Source organism: Vespula pensylvanica, chromosome 12 (assembly GCF_014466175.1).
Source record: "Vespula pensylvanica isolate Volc-1 chromosome 12, ASM1446617v1, whole genome shotgun sequence".
In the NCBI taxonomy this organism is placed as follows: Eukaryota; Metazoa; Arthropoda; class Insecta; order Hymenoptera; family Vespidae; genus Vespula; species Vespula pensylvanica.
Window position 1 is genome coordinate 1,549,697 of NC_057696.1, and position 20,913 is coordinate 1,570,609.

Below are 20,913 nucleotides of genomic sequence, written 5' to 3' on the forward strand. Positions count from 1 at the left end.
GAGAGAGAGAGAGAGAGAGAAGTGTTCTCTCTCGAGGGGTATAGCGCGGTGCTGCGGAGAGGAAGTGAAAGCCGGCGTCTCTCCTTGACCCACTGCAACGTTTCTACCTTCCTTTCAGGCAGTGCCAACCTCGCGGCTTCATTAAGCAATTTCTCGTTGCGCTCCTGGGGAAAAATCGCCGTGGAAAAGCGTCCGAGCGAGTGAACGATAGAAGGAACGAAGGAAGAAACGAACGAAGGAACGAAGGAACGAAGGAACGAACGAAACGGGTGACAGAGAGAACGAAAGAGAAAGAGAGAGAGAGAGAGAGAGAGAGAGAGAGAGAGAGAGAGAGAGAGAGAGAGAACGAGTGAACGAACGCACGCGCCTGAGCACGCGAGCACGCGATCGATTTCGATCGATAGATCGATCGACCGATATATTTATATAGATCGATCGATCTATTGGTCGATCGATCATTATTCATAATATATGATGGAAATTTTACAAATATATAATACATATATATGTACACACAGACATACACACATGTATTATTTAGATATATACATACGTACATAACATACGTGTCCTTCTTTTTCTTTTTGATTTTTTCTTATCATTTCTTTTTTTTTTCATTATTTTTTCTTTTTTTGTAATGATGATTATTGTTGTTGTTATTATTATTATTGTTTACATGATCATCATCATCATCATCATTCTCTTTTGTTGGTAGTTTTTTATTGTTCAGCATCCTCCTCCTCGTCTGTTTTTTTTCTTTTTCTCTTTATTTTATTTCTTCTTTTATACTTGTCTTTCTTTCTTTCTCCTTTTTTTTTGTTTCTTATCTTATCTATATCTAATTCTCTTAATTTATTATCTAGTTATAATATGTATGTACGTACGTATTTATATATGTAATCCTTTTTCTTCTCTCTTTTTCTTGTTCTTTTTTTTTTTTTTTTTAAATTTCGTTCTATACGAAAATGACGAGAAAGTTCAATCCATAGATTCTCGTCGCAAACGAGCGATCGAATAAGCGCAAACGAACGAACGAACGAACGAACGAACGAACGAACGAACGAACGAACACAACATGTATTACATTTACGTTAAAGGTCAAAGGAAATTGTGTAAGATGGAGATATATCTTGCGAGATCTCCTCGAGACTCTGGCGAATCAGAATGCGATCCTTGTGCTCTTTAAGCAAAACGTTGAATATGTTCTACGTGTACTTAGAGAAAGATAGAGAGAAAGAGGAAGAGAAAGAGAGAGAAATATATGATATCGTTTTTCGTTTTTTTTTTTTTTTTGTATATTAATACGATTAAAGATTTTATTGATGATTAACGAAAAATTCTCTTTTTCAAACGAATCTTCAAACGAAGGATTGATTTTGAATTGGCGGGAAAATCTTTGAAGTTGACAAAGACCTGCAGTACTTGTTAAATCGTATATTTATATCGATAATATCGACAGTTACTTTGACGTCAGTGATTCGAATCGTCGATTATGATCACGTAAAACGAGCTCACGTCTCTGTTTAAAGCAAACGATTGTCGTCTTCTTCTTTTTCTTTATCTTCTTTATCTTGTTCTTCTTATTATTTCTTTTTATCTTCTTTTTCTTTATCTTCTTATTCTTTCATGTCTATTACAAGATATAGAGAGATAGAGAGAGAGAGAGAGAGAGAGTACATAAAACTAAATCGTTATTTCACTATGCGTTGAAATATATTCTAACTAATAGAAAATAAAAAATTAAAATATTGCAGAAAGAAAATAAAAGAAAATGAAAAAGAAAGAAGAAAAAAGAAATGGATCTCGATTCATATCGATCGATATCAAGTAGCTCGATATTAGGCTGTTTACATTGGTGATAAGATAATTACTCGAAGTTAAACAGTTTAAGGATTTAACGAACATATTTTAGATATGTCACACAAACACACGCGCGTGCACACACCACGCGCGCGCTCGTACGTTTATATATATATATATATATATATATATATATATATATATATATATGAACGCAAGAATCACAGATAGGTCGATAAAATCATTTCCTACGTTAAAAAGAACATTATTTTACGATATGTAGTTTTTTAATAACAACAACAATAATAATAACAGTAATAACAATAATAAGGAATGTGTGTGCAACCGACATTTATCGCAATAAAGACCCTATTCTCGTTGAGTCAAACGCACGCTATTTTTGCCTTGTTTCTATATTACTATTTCTTACAAGACGTCAAACATATATATATATATATATATATTTATATATTTATATATATATAAAAACACATGTATCTGTATATCATTTTTATGTATATATATATATATATATGTACACATGCGTGTTACACGAATGCAAATTATCGGTGCTTGAAGAAGGGTTTAAGGACCTCGGTTAACCCTCAAGTACCCTTCTCTAACTTCTTCCAACTAGCGTGGGTGCATTTCAGATCAGTTTTTCTCCACCAAGTTATATCGTGCGAAGACTGAATTACCCTTTCTTCCCTTTTTCCTTCTTCCCTCGTAAACCCGATCTCCACTCTCACTCCTTGTTCGTTCGTTTGTCTCGTTACAAGGGGAAAAAGAGAGAGAGAGAGAGAGAGAGAGAGAGAGAGAGAGAAAAAGAGAGAAAGAGAAAGAAGGAATGAAAGAAAAATGAGAAATAAAAGAAAATGTCTTCGAGGAATCGTTGAAAACAACGTCGACTCGTTATATTCTTTCTTCTTCGTTTCAACCCCGCCCAACCCCATTCCACCCTATCTCATTCCTATTCGTTTCTATTTCTATCCCTATTCTCTCTCTTTTTCTCTCTTTTTCTCTGTTTAGCTCGTTTTTTCTCGAACCATCTAGAATTACGAGAACGTTTTTTTTTTTTTTCTTCTTTCTCGTCATTAAACCGAACTCGTAACATTACGATAACTTGTCTCGTTACGAATTTTCAAGGGCAAAACTTTCTCTATCTCATTCTTTCTTTCTTTTTTTTCTCTCCTTCTCTCTTTCTTTCTTTTCGAAGAATTCCGAGAAAGTGCAAGAACCGGTTAAAAGCCAAAGATAAGGCCGAGGCTTAATCGTATTAAAAGATTTCATTCGTTCATCGGCAAATTCGGGATCGAGTCGTTACGTTGATTAGATAATAAATTAAAAGCAATACGTACATATGCTTCTCAAGCTTTTGCAACACCTATGTGTATATATATATATATATATATATATACATATGTATGTATGTATACACATATTGTGTTCAATTTCAAACAATAATATCAATTGTTTTGTAATATTATCATAATTATTATATGAAACATTTGAAATAAATTTAATATCGAATTTTTAAAGATCAAATTATACGATTCACTTTCTTTCTCTATTTCTAACTCTCTCTTTCTTTCTCGATATTTTACACACACATATAAATGTAAAAAATACTAAATAAATTTAAAAAAACTTCAGATCTCCCGCACGCAATATTATCATAATTCATTTCAAATATTATAATTAATCTGAAATTAATGCGCGGATATATAATTTTTGATGAAGATAATCAAGTCTTAAAATACGATTCATCTTACTACACGTGATATATTATTTAATAAGTAAACACGTAAAGATGCACAATAAACGAGTAATAAACGAACGATTTCTGTCGATTTGTTAACAAAAAAAAAAAAAAAAAAAAAAAAAAAAAAAAAAAAAAAAAAAAAAAAAAGATAAGTAAATAATAATAAAAAAATAAAAAAAAAAAGAAGAACACTAGTTGCCATTCGTATACGTGACCATTAAAGTTAATAAAAATATTTTTATTGATCGGATTATTGACGTGCAACAATGGAAGAAAATTTGCAAATTCAAGAAAAGTCCGACCTTGGTCGACCTTGGTTCGCCCTCGACGCGAAGTCAAGGGGTGGGTGTCTAGCCGCATCGACCGTACACACATCTACCTCTCGGTACGTCGAGTACCCTCCCCTCCTATACCCCCACTCTCTTACCCTACTTCTCCGCCATTACTCTCTCCTCTCTCTCTCTCTCTCTCTCTCTCTGTCTTTCTATCCTCACGACGCGCGAGGGAATCTTCGAGTCGATTTCACGTGCTAGCTTTTACGTGCCGAGCTTCCTGTTCAACGTCTCTCTCTCTCTCTCTTTCTCTGTCTTTCTTTCTCTATCGTTTTTCTTTTTCTCTTTCTCTGTCTTTCTTTCTCTATCGTTTTTCTCTTTCTCTTTCTCTTTCATTCTTCTATTCGACCTCGACTTCCGGTAAGGCTTTGAGGTGCGGCCACGATTTCACGGTATCTTCCGTTACTTTCGTTCTAGATATCTCTACTAATAATTAATTTGTCTTCGGGAAAATCGTGTCGTCGGGATACGATAAAAAAAGAGATAATAATAATAATAATGATAGTAATAATAATAATAATGATAGTAATAATAATAATAATAATGATAATAATAATAACGATGAAGATGATGTTGATGATGAGAAAATATAATCGAGAGGATCTAGAGAGATCGAGTTAATCGGCTAAATCGAAAAGAAAAGAAATAATCGATTCTTTCTAATTCGATATAACGCGATGTTTTGTATCGTTTCATGGCGGCGAATTCAAATTTGAATAAATACAAGATAATAATAATAATAATAATAATAATAATAATAATAATAATAATAATAATAATAATAATGATAGCAAGTCGATATTGTTCGTAATAATTGTTTGAGAAGATCTATCTAATATAAATAAAGAAATTGGAATAAAAAAATCGACGATATTTCGATATTCGAGTAAATCGATTTTACAACCTTCCGTTGCGGTAAATTCAAATTTAAGAAACAGGTTCTATCTCTTTTTTCGGAGAAAGATCGAACGATTTTAGGAAGTTATTTTCTCTTTCTCTAACACAAACACACACACACAGTAGACAGAAAGACAGTCAGACACATAGATTCTATATATATATATACATCTACATCTATATATATTATAAGGGAAGAGTATGTAAGGTCAGCGTTTGGCCGGGCCATAGCAACTTTCTCGACACGTCTCTTTCTGAACGGAGTTGGCATTGCGTAACGGTAACGACTCTCTCTTTCTATGTGACATCACGCATGTTCGATATATGTCGGTCGTAAGTCGTGAGAGACAGCCAGCGGCTGTTCTCTTTCAAGTACACGCAAAGTACACGTTAAGCATCTTACGAGGAGAGTACCGAGAGTCTGAAGTAAAGTAATTCGTATGTCGCAGGTGCTGCATATACGAGAGCACCTGTGTTAAACACCTCTCTCTCTCTCTCTCTCTCTCTCTTACTCTTTAGCCGTGATTATACGAGATTCAAAAGTATTGCGTGTTCTCCGTTACGAGTACATGCGCCGAAAGAAGAAAAAAAAAAGAAAACAGAAAAAAAGGTAAAAGATAAAAATAAAAAAAAAAAAAAGAAAGAAAAAAGAAATGAAAAAAAGAAGAAGAAGAAAAATAAAGAGGATAATATACCGTATGAATTAAATGTAAGAGAAGGAATGGCCTTTGGGAAATCACAGCTTATATCGGGAGAACATGTGGCCCAGAGAACGAGCCTGTATCGCCGTTCATAATCGATTACTCTTCTGCGATCTTTCGATATTACGTTCTCCGTCCTACCAACATCTGGCTCTCGAGAATCACCGCAACACGACACACATACACAAACACACAACAAACAAACGTACACTCGAACGAGGTAGAGTATGAGAAAGTACGGGACGGAGGTTCAGGAGGTGGGAGGGAGGGACAAGGTGGGACGAATAAAAAAAGAAAAAGAGAGTGAGAGAGAGAGAAGGAGAAAAAAGAACAGGAGACATGAAATCTCTTCTCTCGGATTTACACCTGCCGAGCATAAGTAATCGATGATAAATTAATCGAGTTCTCGATCTTGCCAGCTATGGTATTCGTGTTTTATGGGCGTGGAAATTCAAATGTGCTAGACAATGGGTCATTAATGTTCTCCTTCTCTTTCTCTCTTACTCGTTATCTATATATCTACATATATATACACAACACACACATATATATATATAAATATATATATATGTATATATATATATCTTTCTCTTTCTCTCTTGTACGATTACCAAAGCCGGAAATTTCGATAGCGGAAACACGAGACGGACGGCTCGTAGTGCGAGTCGTACGTGACTCTCTCCTTCTCTCTTTCTCTTTCTCTCTTTCTCTTCCTTACTATCTTACTCTCTTACTCTTTACTACGAGTTTGCGCGCGAGCGCACGCGCGCTCGACCCACTTCCTTCTCCGTCGAAATCGAGAGTGTACTCCTTCTTATTCGCGAGCAAGCGCGTACTACGTACGTTAACGTGCGTTAACGTAACGTTTAACGTACGTACGACGTTTACGTGCGCACATCCCATTACGTGGTTTTTCAGTTTTAATCTTCTTTATATCGTTTTCGCGTCTTCGTCTATTTTCTTGCGACATTAAAAAGTAAAAAATTATTTTTAATATTTTTTAGAAATATTTTTTAGAAATATCATATATATATATATATATATATATATATATATATATACGTGCAATGTTGCAGGTCAGTTTTGTTGAATTTGTATGTTATTATAAATGATCGTCGGATCGTTTAAAACGAGAACGTTGATTGATTTATTTTTACTCTCTTACGACTGTACAATGAAAAGAAAAAAAAAAAAGAGAAGGGAGAAAGGAATGTCGTTTAAGAGAGAAAAAGGTACGAATATTTTCATTCTCTTCAATTTTGATAGAAAATTTCTAAATAAACGTTTAATCAATTACGATACGCGTGATATATCTATCTTCGAAACGTGAACAAAATTAATAATATCAATCAATTAATCGATTAATTATATCATCGAGAAATTTTATATATTAGCAATTAAATATATATATCTATTATTAATATATATCTAAAATAATAATAAATATACCTACAATACACACATACAATACAATTTAAATTATACTATATATATATATATATATAAAAGCTTCTTTATTGTCTATTTTTAAAAGTAAAAAAAAAAAAAGAAAACAAAAAAGAAAAGAGAAGAAAAAAAAATTCTTTCTCCAACGTTTAAAACTTTCTCTTCCTCTTCCTCTCTCTCTCTCTCTCTCTCTTTCTCTCACTCTCACTCTCACTCTCACTCTCTCTCTCTCTCTCCCTCTCTCTCTTTGTTCCTCTCAAGAAAAATGCATAGAAAGAAGATGAAAGGAATAACTAACGTTCGTTCCACCCTCGTCGATAGCGACAATCTTTCGACAAAGGTAAAACACCCTCTCTCTCTCTCTTTCTCTCCCCTCCCCCTCCCTGTCTCTGTCCTACTCAACATTTTTTTTTCTCTTTCTTTTTCTCCCACAGCTTCTCTTTTTCTCTGTACCCAACAAAGTCGCTACTTCTTCCTCTGAGAAAGAGGAAACGAAGGTGTTGCACGCCGGCCCTGACCCATTTCTTCGGTTGAATGGCCGCTGAGAGAATAAGAGAGAGACAGAGAGAGCAAGAGAGCAGGAGAGAGAGAGAGAGAGAGAGAGAGAACATCGAGCGTGTTCCTCCATTGTCCCACGGAAACTCGTCGTCTACGAGAGAGAAAAAGAGAGAGAAGCAGAAAGACAGAGAGAGACAGAGAGAGAGAGAGAGAGAGAGAGAGAGAGAGAGAGAGAGAGAGAGAATATAGTAGTGTAAGTACGCGATATATACGCACGCCCACTTCCTTCCAGGTCTCTCTCTTTCTCTCTCTTTCTCTCTGTCTCTGTCTTTTTCTCTCTTATACACACTCTCAAGGGAAAGAAGGGAAGAGAAGAAAAGAGAAGAGAACTAAAGGGAAGCGACACGGAAAATGAACGATCGAGGAGAGAGAGAGAGAGAGAGAGAGAATAACGTGTATCTCTCTTGAAGAAAATGTTAAGGAAAAAGAAAAAAACAAAGAAGAAAAAAAAAGATGTACAGAAAATAAAAGAGTAGAAGAAGGATAAATAGAAAAAAAAAAAAAGATTACTAGACGATCGACTTTATCCTATAATATGTAGTTTTCTATTTTATTTTTTTTCTCACTTTCCTCCTCCTCTCTCTCTCTCTCTCTCTCTCTCTCTTTTTCTCTCTCATTTTCTTTCCTTTTCTTTTACGTTGAGTATAAAAAAAACAAAGAAAAACTAAATAAATAAATAGAAGAAGATAATCGATATTAGAAAATCGTTAGGAAACGATCAAACGTGCCAGCTTGTTTATGTCTATATCTATATCTATACAGACAAACGCACACAGACACACACACACACACACACAATATGTATAATATGTCAAGAAAATAGTTTATTTTTTTATGAAGAAAGTGGGATCGGTTAAGGACGAAGGGTAAGGCGTGAAGGCAACCCTTATCCCTTTCTCGTTAGGATGGTAAATTAAGGTCACGTCCGTAGTGGGTAGAAAGTCCCGTTAAAAGTCTACGGGATATCTGAAGAAACTGGGATATCCCTCGGGATCGACTAACGGTATAATACACATCTTCAAGCTGCTCAGGTATGCTAGACCAGATGGTTCCTATGGCTTTTAAGTGTTATCTTTTTTATTCTATCTCTCTCTTTCTCTCTCTCTCTCTCTCTCTCTCTCTCTCTCTCTATTTATCTCTATCGTTCTTATGGAACTAAAGTACTAGAAAAAGTGAGATAGACCGAGAAAGAGAGAGAAAGAAAGAGAAAAGGAGAAGAGATAGATAGGAAAATAGAGAGAAATCTTTTTAGGTACCCATTTCTTTTCTGGTGCCTCGAAAAAGGCTCGAGACAAGTTTGTTTGATCTCGAAAGGTATGTTAGATACTCGTCGATGGTATTTTTCTTACGAACGCGGATGTGAATCGTAAATCGGACCTGTATAATTCTCTCTCTCTCTCTCTTTCTTTCTTTCTTTCTTTCTTTCTCTGTCTCGCTCGCTCTCGTTAATGCGTGCTCGATGATGGTGATTTTTCCTTATGGGAGAACTAATGCAAGTCGAGAAAGAAAAAAAGAAAGAAAGAAAAAAGATGAAAAGAAAGGAAGAAATATAAAAAGGTAGAAATAGATAAATAAATAAAAAAAGAAAAATTAGTAAAGAAGCTGTCTCGTTAATACCTAAAACGGGTTGATGTTACCGCATCGTAAATACATACATACATACATATACCGTACATACATACATACATACATGTAGGTATGTAGGTATTTGCACTTACATACGTAATTTATAAGAGACGTTGTTGTTGATTGCTAAGAAAAAGGAAAAGAAAAAGAAAATGAAGAAGAAGAAAAAAAAGAAAAAGAAAGAAATATATATATATATATATATAAAAAAGAAAGAAACACGAATATCTTGTTATCTCTTTACAAACAAGGAGCTGTTGGCGATTAAGGATCCATTATGTAAGCTAATGGCCGAGGAGGAATCTAATTTTATGCTTGCGCAATACTCTCACACATAGAAATACGATTTTCTCGGTTGGAATTTTATCGTAACTTTTTTAACTTGAATCGTGTCATAGATCATCGATCTATCGTTATATTATAACAAGATCGATCTGTTGAAATAGGAAAGAAAAGAAAAGAAAAAAGGAAAAGAACAAAGGATAGAAAGAAAGAAAGAAAGAAAGAAAAAAGAATAATTTAAAAGAATAAAAATAGTAATAGATAATTATGTAAATTTATCAGAAAGGTTAGTGGCCGATCTGTCAGCATATTACCGAGACAGATCTATTCATCGTCATTATCATTATTATTATTATTATTATTATTATTATTATTATTATTATTATTATTATTATTATTATTCTCATTATTATTATTATTATTATCACTATCATTGTCGTTATCAACATCTTTGTCGACGTCAGATGAGTGAAAAAATGTCAAGGTCGTTCTGTTTAGTATAACGAGAAATTATGACGCAAGAGAGAGAGTGTAGGAGAGAGAGAGAGAGAGAACACAAATGATACATATATATCGTACTTTATATTGATTAGAAAATGGTACTAATTCTATCTTTTATGTGTTGTACGAGATGATCATTGTATTGTAAAACAAATATGCTTACTCTCTCTTTTCTTTCTCTCTCTCTCTTTCTCTCTTTCTTTCTTTCACATTAGCAAGCATTTCGTACGTATTATGTAATTCGAAATTGATAAGAAGACCTGATCGATTTGGTTAAATTCGATTAAACGAAACACACGTTATTCGAAATACATACAAACGTACATACATATTTAAATGTGTATATACATACATACATATATATATATATATATACATACATATATATCTTTCACAAATGTCTTTGTCGTTCAGTTCTTCTGTTATCAATTTTATCGCAGGCGTATACACATATGTATATTATTGTATCATTTTAACTGATGCATTAAAACAAACGAGATTTGTCGAAAATACGACAAAGAAAGAATGAGAGAGAGAGAGAGAGAGAGGGAGAGAGAAAGAGAAAGAAAGAAAATTTATTCGATTTCGATCTAATCAAAAAAGAAAAAAAAAAAAAAAGATTCGAAATCAAATAAATAACTCAAATTAGCTTCCGTTCGGCTCTTTTCGATACGTATGTACATTTACACGCATACTCGTGCACACACATATGTATACACATTTTTATATATATATATATATATATACATCGTACAAATCTTTGTTTGATTTACGTTTCGATGATTGCTGACTTTTTTCTTTCTTTCTTTCCTTCTTTCTTTTTTTTTTTCCTTCAGGAATTCCTATCGCATCTTCCTTTTTTCTTTCGTTATATCTTTTTGCACGCGAGAGAACAAACATACGTAGCAGAGGGGCTGTAAAGAAATAAATCGTTGATGCTCCTCTCCTCAAGTATCTTGAAATGGCTATTTTGAAATACCTATGTATTTTAGTATCTCAATTTTCTCGATAGTATCTCTTTACGTGCATATATAAATAAAATGAAACGCAATCAATCTCTGGAGTGATCTAATCGTGTCGAAATTATTTTGAAAAAACAAAAGAAACGAAAATGAACTTTTGACAATTAATGTATATCATAAAGAAGAATGTATTTTTTTTAATAATAATTGTTTCTGAAAGATCAATATATATATATATATATATATATATATATATATAAAGTGATAATAGAAGTGATTATAAAAAAGTAATTTATATAATGATAATTTTTAAGAAATAAGATATATATGTTATAATAAAAGGAAGATATATAATAATGATTTTTGAAAAATGGTGTATACAAATATGAAGATTTAAGAAATAAAGTATATATATATAATAATAATAATAATAAAAATAATATATAAAACGATGACTTTTAAGAAATGATATACACGTATATTAAAAGTCTTTTAACATATTTAATTCTGTTTTGATCAATTTTCACATGACTTTCTGTTCGGGTCAAATGACCTATCGATGGCTCACGACGGTACGACAATTGCATTATACATGATAATTATTCATCAGCTAATGTTATTACGAAGGATTTCACAATCGCGTTTGATTTTACACAAAATAACCACAACAGTCTGCACTGTAATTAACAACGCGGGCCACCGATGATCCACGTGGCAGTCGACGTAATAAATGACGTGACGTTTAAGAAAAAAAATTAAAAAAAAAAAAAAAAAAAAATTAAAAAAGAAGAAAAGAAGAGAAACACAAAGGATATATACATAACATTATATAACAAAATTATATTGAAAAAAAAAAAAAAATGGAAGAAAAAATGATCTACATACATGTATGCAATGATGATTTATAAAAGAGAAAAGATAAAAGAAATATATGAATATGATAGTAATAATGTTTTTTTTTTTTTTTTCATAGGTCCATAGTTGTGATACATACAACGTGTATATATATACACACATAATTATATGTATGCAATATATATAATAAAAATCGAAAAGACTTCGTATAATCATACGAAATGGATTATAGACGAATACTTAATGTATGTACCTATTTAACGTGCGGTTAAGAGGCACATAATACCCTCTCTCTCCTCCTCCAATACCTAGCAGCTATAATAGTCTAGGTAGCTCTAGCGTAGGCTCGCCTAGCCCACAACACAGTTTACTATGTAGGTCAGGGCTGGTGCATTCAGCGAACGCGCATTGCTCTTCCTCTATGCACCGTGTTCTCTCGCGTACCTATAGCAAGACTATGTCTGTATATATATGTGTGTGTATATATGTGTATATGCGTGTATATATGTGCGTTTGTGTGTACGCCACCGATCGAGACCGCCTCGCTCTTCTCCGTCTCGTGTCTAACGGGTGTTAACGTTCTAAACTATCCCTCATACTTCTAATATTTTTTCCTACGAGAAATTTATTTAATGAAAATTCACGTCGAGTTTAGAAAAATTGAAGAGAGAAAAGAAAAAGAAAAAACGAAAAACGAAATTATCTCGATCGTAAAAATTATAAAAAACAATTTCGAATCTTCGCCGTCTAATCAATTTCAAATTCGTATTAACAAAATTCAAATAGACGTCAATCGTCCATAATCGTAATCATTTAGCAAACATCGAAAGTAACTAATCGATATTCTTTTTGGATTATAAAAAATGAACAATAAAATTTTCGAAATCGTTGATTATCGTTAGATATATATACACACATATATAATGTTAGAAATAATGAAAGATACATTAAGGGGACATAGAAAAAGGAAAAAAAGAAAAAAAAAGAAGAAAAAAAAAAGTAAAAGAAGTAGAATAAAAAAAAGTAAAAGTAAAAGGAGGTCGAACGAGTTAGATAAAGCCGACGATAGAGACGACGACGACGACAGAGACCGTTGCAATTGGCAAATTAGACGAGCCATCCATATAACGTGCTTAGGACACCCGGTAGACGAAGGTAAACGTCTCCGTGCCAACGTTCCAATAACCACCCGTAAGCACAAGGACAGTCTATCCCAGTTTTCCTATTGCGACCGCCTACGGCACGTCCTTCACCCCCTCCCTCTCCCCACTCTTCCTACCCCTCGTGCCAGTACTACTACTACTATTACTATTACTATTACTATCACTATCACTATCACTATCGGTCTTATACTCTCGTCGTTGCTCTCTTCCGGACCGATCGGTCTGGAAAATCGATCTATCTATCTCTATCTCTATATAAATCTCTCTCTCTCTCTCTCTCTCTCTCTCTCTCTCTCTCTCTCTCTCTCTTTCGCTTTGTATGTGTATGCGTGTATCTCTGGTGTCTCTGTCTCTCTCTTTCTCTCTCTTTCTCTCTCTCGCACTCACTCATCCTCCCCTAAACAAGAGAAAATTCGTGAGGCGTGAGTCTCGCCTCGTTGACAGGCCGAAGGGTTTTAAGGTTTGTCAACCCTCTATGTGTCCTCTCAAAGGTACAAAAGGAGATCGATGTAAAAATAAAATATGAGAGAGTGAGAGAGAGAGAATGAGTGAGTGAGAGAGAAAGAGAGAGAGGACGTTTATTTGACTTTAGTGAAATGAAATAGAGAATAACTAAGAGAGAGAGAGAGAGAGAGAGAGAGAGAGAGATAGAGAGAAAGAGTAAAAGCAAGAGAGAGAGAGAGAGAGAGAGAGAAACAGAGAGTGATCGAAAACACGATTTTTTTTTTGGGAGAGACGAAGAGAGGGTAGGGGAGGGCGAAGGGTTAGCGAAGGGTAGGATTTTGTTGTGCGTTTTTCTTTCTTTTTTTTTCACCCCATCCCTCTTTCTCTTTCTCTTCAAGGATACACACAATGGGGGGATAGGGTGTGTGGGAGAGATTTACCGTGCCGACGGCTTCCCTTCGGAGGGTCGGAATGTAGGTCAGTTTCGTGAACACGCGCGTTCGGAAGGTAATTTTAAATCGATCAACCTTACCGAACGAAGGTTTCATTTTGTCGTTCGATGATGCTGATTTTTATCCGTTCGTAGTCATAGATGAAAAAAGAGAGACAGAAAGGGAGAGAGAGAGAGAAAGAGAGAGAGAGAGAGAGAGAGAGACAGATAGAGACACACACATACACACATATATATTTCTTTTTTTTTTTCTTTTTTTCATGGACATAAAACTCCATCGCATATTTTCCCTCTTCTTTTCCTTTTTTTTTTTTTTTTTCTGTATACCTGTATCATAAATCTTGATATAATCAAATTTTTCTATTATATACATTTTTATATCATAAGTTTTGATATACCGTAAACTTTGATATATTCTTTAATCTTCTAATTATTCGTTAGGATATTAAAAATTCCAGCAATAACATTATCAACCTTAACACGATAAATTTTTGTTAATATTAATTTTGATTAATCGATCAACTTTTTAATATCATAAGCATTTGTATATCATCTTAATTTAAAAATAATAAATCTTGACGATTATAAATTTTCTATCGATGATCGTATCGATATCTCTCATTTCTTTTTTTTTTTTTTTTTTTAAATATCACAAGACGAAGAATCCGTTTACTTAAGTAAAAATTTACGAGTTTAAGTGTCGTGTCAGCTTGAAGCGAAAGGAATCGCGGGAGAGGAGGAGAAGTAGAAGTAGAAGGAGAAGAAAAGAAAAAGAAAAAGGAAAAGAAAAAGAGAAAGAAAAAAAAAAGAAGAAAAAAGAAAAATGTCCGATGACCAAGGGGGTAGGACGGTAGGCGCGAAGGAGGGTGGCAAGAGAGACGTAACTCAGACAGGAAGTTAGTCCTTCCTTCCTCGGCGGGCCAATATCCTGAATTACAATGAGCTCGGCGGCGAGCTTCCTCGAAGCATTAGCTATTTAAATACAAACACGTTCGTTGTTGCGCGGCTAAGCGAGACGACTGCTTCCACCATATTCCGTTTTCGTATCATCGATACATTGTTGCATAGATAGAGAGAGATAGACAGAGGGAGAGAGAGAGAGAGAGAGAGAGATTCCGAAGCGACTCGATGACTGGGAATCGCCAATATGGCGGTGCAGGATGTTCACACAATGGAAATGTATTTCGAGATCGATCATTGTTTCTAATATGTGAAAGCTTATGTTATAATATGAGTAATAAGATAGAAAGAAAAAGATAGAAAGAAATATATATAATGTATGAAGGTATGTATGTATGTATGTATGTATGTATATATGTATGTATGTATGTATGTATGTATGTATGTATATATATATGTAGATATATGTAGATATATTGAATTAATCAATAAGAAATGAATGGTTAGGTTGAATTGAAATTTTACGGTATTTTTCTTTTTTTTTTTTAATGGCTCGTTTTCTTTTCCATTTTCTTTTTCTATTTTTGTTTTTTTATCCAGTTTTTTCCATCCCAGTATATCCCTTCACGCAAATCCCTATCGCGCAAAAAAATATCGAAATATTTCAATCTCTTGGTGTATTTATAAAAAAAAAAAAAAAAAAAAAAAAAAGAAAAATTGAAATAGAGATGATACCCATGAGGTATTTCATAACCGAACGATTTATTTGTGATTATATATATATATATATACGAATTAAAATTCTACGTATAAAATGTCAATTTCGAGGCAATCAGCGGTATACGCGGTTAATCGACGATAAGGACGATAAATATACTTGTAAATTCGTATACGAAGCAAAAAGATAAGACAGAGAAAGAGAGATAGTATATCCTTCCTCTTTACTTTCTTATTATAGAGTACTATTTTCCCTCTTTCTTTCTTTCTTTCTTTCTTTTTTCTTCTAGACGATCGAACGATCTTCATTTCCTGATTAACCCGCCTTCTTCGTGCTTTGAACGAGAAGACCAAGACCGGAAGTAATCCGTCTTCCTCTCCGTCGGGTTACTCTTGCAAAAGAGAAAGAGAGAGAAAGAGAGAGAGAGACACACGCAGAGACAGAGACAGACAGAGAGAGAGAGAGAGAGAACGTCCGCTCGAATTCGCGCGGAGTGATTTAAAGGCTCGAATTATCCCCCTCCTTCACCTACCCTTCCTCTCTCTCTCTCTCTCTCTCTCTCTCTCTCTCTCTCTTTCGTTCTTCTTGCTAACCATTAAGTACGTCCTCCCTTCCTCCCCCTCTTCCTCCACCATCCCTCTTTCTTTCAACTCTTGCCTCTCGTCTTTCGACACTTTTCTCGTCCCCGACGATGAAGAAGCATTCTCGATCTTTCACAGTCCGCGTCGATCTAATTTCTAATTTCTAATTTCTAATTTCTTCTTCCTCTTCTTCTTCTTTTTTTTTCGTCTTTGAAATTTTGATATCGAGCTGCGTTCAATAATTTTTATAGGAAATTTTCTACGAATCGGAGTATCGAAATAAATGATATATTATGGTAATGATAATTGATGTTAGGTTGCGTAGAATTTTTCTTTTAGAATTTTTTAACAATTCTCTCTCTCTTTCTTTTATTTGACAATTTTATATTATGTGTTAATAGATTATTCATTCACGAACGATTTGGAAGGTTCTCGTTTAAGTGAACAAACGTATGAATATCTTTTTCTTAATGAACGAATATAATATCGAATAATATTTAATGTTTTGTAATATATTCCTCTCTTTCTTTTTTTCTTCTTCCTTCTTTTTTGTTTTTTCTTTTTATCGTTATTATTGCGCCTATAATAAGTATATTAATTTTCGCCGATACAAATCAATTTTCTTCGGCTATCTTCTATCTTCTATCGATAATTATATGTATATATATCTACCGATTGTGGTAAAAGAAAAAAACAAAAAAGACAAAAGGAAAAATAAAAATCGATTTCATAAGAATCGCTCGAGGCAATTCATAATTTTGATTAGGATCGTCGTGAAAATCTAAACTATTATAATATAATACGATTCGTTGAAGGGAAGAAAAAATAAAAATGAAAAAAGAAAAAAAAATTTATTACCTCTCTCTCTCTCTCTCTCTCTCTCTCTCTTTTGTATATATATATTTTTTATCTTCGCCTTTTCCTCGTATAAAAAAAAATGTTGGCAAGCTACTGTTCGTCGTAAACATGAATTTATAATCCATAGGTACCGCAAAGCTACCTGTTTCATGAAAGCTTTCCAAACTTTTTTTTTCTCTCTTTTTCTCTCTCTCCTTTCCTTCTTTTTTCTTTTTTTTTTCTTTCCTTCAACTTTCAAAGAAGAAAAGAAGTGAAGAACCGCAAAAGCCCAACACAAGGCTCACACCGTTCAAAAGCCGAAAGTGAACCCTCCCTTGTGCTTTCACTTATGATCCTAAGAGTCTCTTCTTTCTTTCTTTCTTTCTTTCTTTCTTTCTTTCTTACTTTATTTATTTATTTATTTCTTCCTTCCTTCCTTCCTTCCTTTCTTCCTTCATTTCTTTCTTTTTGTCTTTTTTTTTTCTTTTTTTCTATCTCTCTCACGCTCTTGCTAGTCACTCACTCGGAACTCGTATGAAACTTTCCTCGTTTCCCTTTTGACAACGAGTAAGAAGGCAAGAGAAAGAGATAGATAGAAAGAAAGAGAGAGAAGAAACAATAGTACACTGTGTTTATGTATTCTTCTTGCGTGTCTGTTACCACGGAGAAGAGAGAACGTCAGGAAAGGGTTCGCCGGTAGGCCCCCTCGAAGAAACTCTTCCTAAAAAGGTAATGAGTCCCTTTTTTTTCTATATTTTTCTTTTTTATTTGTCCAAATAAAAAAGATAATAAAAAAGGAAGATAGAGAGAAAAGAAAAAACAGGAAAAGAAGAAGAAGGCAAGTCGAACAACGTCGACTTACTTTTTTCATTCTTTTTCTTTTACCTTTTTTTATTTCTTTAAATTGCCAACTTTCGAATGGAAAATATTTCTGATTGAGATTGACGAAAGTAACTACATCGATGTATGGATATATATCTATGTGTACGAAAAGAGAAAAACAAAGTTAAAAAAAAAAAAAAGAATAAGAAAAGAGGTGAGAGTCCTCGTATGTTCATCTTTATATTTTTTCAAAGAGAGAGAGAGAGAGAGAGAGAGAGAGAGAGAGAGAGAGAGAGAGAGAGAGAGAGAGACAAATCGAGATAGAAATATTTTCTGCACCCTCTCCACTTTTCTTTCTTCTTTCCTTTTTTTCTCTCTCACTCTCTTTCTCTCCTCTCTCTCTATCTCTCTCTCTCTCTCTCGCTCTCTCTCTCTCTTTCTTTTTTTCTTTCTTTCTTTCATGACCAACTACGAAGAAAAATTTTCTTCCATGGGTGGAACGGAGAGAAAGTTTTAACGAGAGATTCTCTCTCTCTCTCTCTCTCTCTCTTCTCTATCTTTTACCTCTCTTTTATTTCTCTGTCGTAGAACAGCACGTGGAAAAACGTATTTCCTTTTAACTATTGATATAAAGGGCGTTATAATAGGAGATACAATATATTCGAGAGTGTGACTAAAACGAGAAGAGGAGATGGAAAAGAAGTGGAAGAAAATTTCGAACGAAATTTCGCCGAAAGTTTTTCCTACGAAAGACTTTCACCATTTCGTTGAGGGTTAGTTAAACGTTTCTCCTTTTCCTCGTTAATCATAGTAGAATTTTTCTAAGAAAACCGACTTAAAAGGAGGATAGTAAAATAGAGAGGGATAAAAAGAAAGAAAGAAAGAATGAAAGAAAGAAAGAAAGAAAGTAAGTAAGGGAACTCCCGTAGTGATACTTTCATTCTCACGTTACTTCAACTAAAAGGGTTAAATCTATCCAGTCCCTGCTACTTAACAGGGTTTTATAAATGAACATTAATGCGAAGGATGTAGATGCTTACTTCCGGTGATATTATTCGTAAATATAAATAGTATACACACACACATACACACACATGTAGTTTTGGGACCTATGTTTATATGACCTTTTTTTCATTTTTAAGTACCGTAAGAGATATCAGAATAGGGATATTAGAACATGACACCAAAGTTTGGTCATCTATTTTTGAAGCGTTCTGTATATATATGTATGTATATATGTATATAGGTAATATGTATATATATACACACACACATGTATATATATATATATATATATATATATATATATGTAGGCGCCAGTTTTCATTTTTCTCGAAGCGAAAGACGAAGAATTTCAAAGACTTTAAAGAAAAGAAGAAGAAGATACGCGAGGATGAAGACGAAGACGAAGAAGAAGACGAAGAAGATGAAGAAGAAGAAGAAGAAGAAGAAGAAGAAGAAGAAAGAAGGAAGGAAACTATTCTCGTGTTGAGAGGGTCTCTAGCAAAACGACTTCTCCGACGTGCCGGACGCTTCCGTCGTTGCGTGGCTTCGCAAAAGCTCGCGGAAAAAGAAGAAGAGCTATAAATAAAGCGCGGTGAGGGAGCAGAGAACGGATTCCATGTAGAAAGAAGAAGAAAGAAAGAGAGAGAGAAAGAGAGAGAGAGAGAGAGAGAGAGAGATAAAGATATAGAAGGATAGAAAGAGATAGAAGTTGACTGCTCGAAAGAGAAGAAAAAGAAGAAGTTTTAATTTCGTTGGGCTTGAGGCAGGTCGCAAAAGGATATTATCATGTACGAATAAGAATAAAAGAAGAAAGAGAGAAGGGAAATAGGAAAGAGAGAGAGAGAGACAGAGAGAGAAAGCTTGAAAGTTATATATAAAAAAAAAGAAAAAAAATATATAAAAAAGAAATAATAAAATACAAAACAAGTAAAAAGAATATTATTCGAACATGAGCATGATATACGTACGTAAGTATCTCTAAGAGAAAAAAAGAGAGAGAGATAGAAAGAGAGAAAGATAGAGAGAAAACTTGAAAATTATATGTATAAAAAAAAGAAAAAAGAAAAAAAAAATATTGTTCGAACGTAAGCAAGTATGTATGTATGTACGTTACGTTAAACGTGTACGTGTGCGTATGTATCTATGTATATATGTATGTATCTCTTTCGTTAGCTTTCGACGAGTCGAGTTGCTTGGAGGCAGCCTGGAGAACGACCTTCGCAAAGTGGGTTCTCTTGCGTAATATTTTTATCGGCCGAAATTACGTGCTCTCTGTCTCTTTCTCTCTCTCTATCTATATCTATCTTTCTCTCTCTCTCTCTCTCTCTCTCTCTCTCTCTCTCTCTCTCTCTCTTGCTCTCTTTTAAAAGAGTACGCGTGTACGTGCGTTCGACGACGCGTGAACGAGATTCGCGAAACGGTACGCGAGGAGGTGCCGTAAATTTTCTCGCCTCGCTGAACGGTCCCTCCCTCCCCTCCCACCCTCTCTCATCCTCTTTCTCTCTCTCTCTGTCTTTTTCTCACTCTGTTCCTTCCTCCCACTCCTTTCTTATCCCCTTCTCCCTTCTATCCCATCCTACTCTTCTGTTTCTCCTCTCGTCGTCTTTCTCTTTATCTCTTTTTCGAAAATTCTTTTTTCTTTGTCTCTTTCTTCCTTTTCTTTCTCTTAATTTCTTCCTCTTTTATTTTATTTTGTTTGATATTATTTCATATTTTTCTTGTAGGATCAGATTAGAAAGAATTCTAATATCGTCTAATATCTGTCTCTCTTTTACATGTATCATTTTTGGATTATACTTTCTTCCTTTTCGAAAAGTGAAGAGATAGAAAAATAGAGAAATTTCATAAAAATACAATATGAAGAAGAGAGAGAGAGAGAGAGAGAGAGAGAGAGAGAGAGAGAGAGAGAGAGAGAGAGAGAAGATCCATTCGGGCGGCGTTGTTATCTTTCCTTATCGACTTACATCGCATTTTTATTTCAATGCGTCCCAATAAGAATCACGCTTTATATATATATATATATATATATATTTATATATATCCATCCTTCTTTATATTGGCCCACGAGTTGTATCTCCTTGTATTGCCGTTACGTCTTACACTTTGCGTAAATACCAAGGAGCAAATATTTTGTTGAGAAATAATCCGAGATAGATAAGTACTACTCTTTGACAACATTTCTTTTTCTTTTCCTCATCATGTTCCACGTATTTCTTTATTTCATTACTCTTTCGTCTTTTACAGATTGTGTGTGTGTGTGTGTGTGTGTG

The 20,913-nt window shown here is 34.0% G+C and overlaps 1 protein-coding gene across 3 annotated transcripts in view; it reads right to left on the reverse strand.

The window, feature by feature from the left end:
• LOC122633345 (ecdysone-induced protein 74EF) overlaps nucleotides 1-20,913 on the reverse strand; it is a 215,419-nt gene that overhangs the window by 35,027 nt on the left and 159,479 nt on the right. The gene's annotated exons all lie outside the window — the stretch shown is intronic.